This window comes from Cynoglossus semilaevis, chromosome W (assembly GCF_000523025.1).
Source record: "Cynoglossus semilaevis isolate Cse_v1.0 chromosome W, Cse_v1.0, whole genome shotgun sequence".
Classification (NCBI taxonomy): Eukaryota; Metazoa; Chordata; class Actinopteri; order Pleuronectiformes; family Cynoglossidae; genus Cynoglossus; species Cynoglossus semilaevis.
The window spans coordinates 13,453,657-13,455,032 of NC_024327.1; positions in this window are offsets into that span (position 1 = coordinate 13,453,657).

The window sequence follows — 1,376 nt, forward strand, 5'->3', positions numbered from 1 at the left end:
AAGGTTCACCTTCCAACAAGACAATGACCCTAAGCACACAGCTAAAATAACGAAGGAGTGGCTTCGGAATAACTCTGTGACCATTCTTGGCTGGCCCAGCCAGAGCCCTGACCTAAACCCAATTGAGCATCTCTGGAGAGACCTGAGTGGCGCTTTGGCCCAGAGGCAATGTCTCTGTCATTGGTGTGGAACCCCAGGGTTCACACACCAGGGCAAGTTCGAATCCCGGTTAGGGCGGTTGGTACAATGTGATTTGGGTGGCGACTGCTGCCCCTGCAACCTGGTAATGGATAAGCGGATGAAAATGGATGGATGGATGGATGGATGGAGAGACCTGAAAATGGCTGTCCACCAACATTCACCATCCAACCTGATGGAACTGGAGAGGATCTGCAAGGAAGAATGGCAGAGGATCAGGTGTGAAAAACTTGTTGCATCATTCACAAGAAGACTCATGGCTGTACTAGCTCCAAAGGGTGCTTCTACTCAATACTGAGCAAAGGGTCTGAATACTTATGACCATGTGATATTTCAGTTTTTCTTTTTTAATAAATTTGCAAAAATTTCTTCTTTCTTTTTTTTCTGTCAAGATGGGGTGCTGTCCAAAAACATTAGTCTTTCTGCTATTCCCAGAAATATCATATAGATATGACAAAAAAGTACGTTGTTGGTTTTTTTTTTTACAGAAACATGCCTCACTCAATTTAAGTATTTAATTTTTTTTTTTTTAAGTGCAAGATAACAAATTCGCGTTGTTGTTGAGGTCACTTCCTGTTCTTTTAATCCAACGTCAAGGGCAATTCCTTTGTTTTTGTTTTATACTGAAGACATTTGGGTTTCAGATCAAAAGATGAATATGAGACAAAAGTTCAGAATTCCAGCTTTTATTTCATGGTATTGACATCCAGGTGTGTTAAACAACTCAGGACTAAGCCCCTTTTCTTTGAACCTACCCACATTTCAAGTGAGCAAAAGTATTGGAACAGACATTATTAACATAAATTAAAGTGAATAACATTTAATATTTGGTGGCATAACCCTTACTTGCAATAACTGCATCGAGCCTGCGAACCATTGACTTCACCAGGCTGTTGCATTCTTCATTTGAAATGCTGTTCCAGGCCTTTACTACGGCCTCTTTCAGTTCTTGTTTGTTTCTTGGGGCTTCTCCCTTTAGTCTCCTCTTCAGTCTGGTGACTGACTTGGCCAGTCCAAGACCTTCCACCTTTTCCCCCTGATGAAAAAGTGGAAGGTGTGCAAAAGGTGTGTTTTGGGTCATTGTCGTGTTGCATGATGAAGCTTCTCCGATTAGTTTGGATGCAGTTTTCTGTAAATTGCCAGACAGAATGATTTTGTAGACTTCAGAATTCATTCTG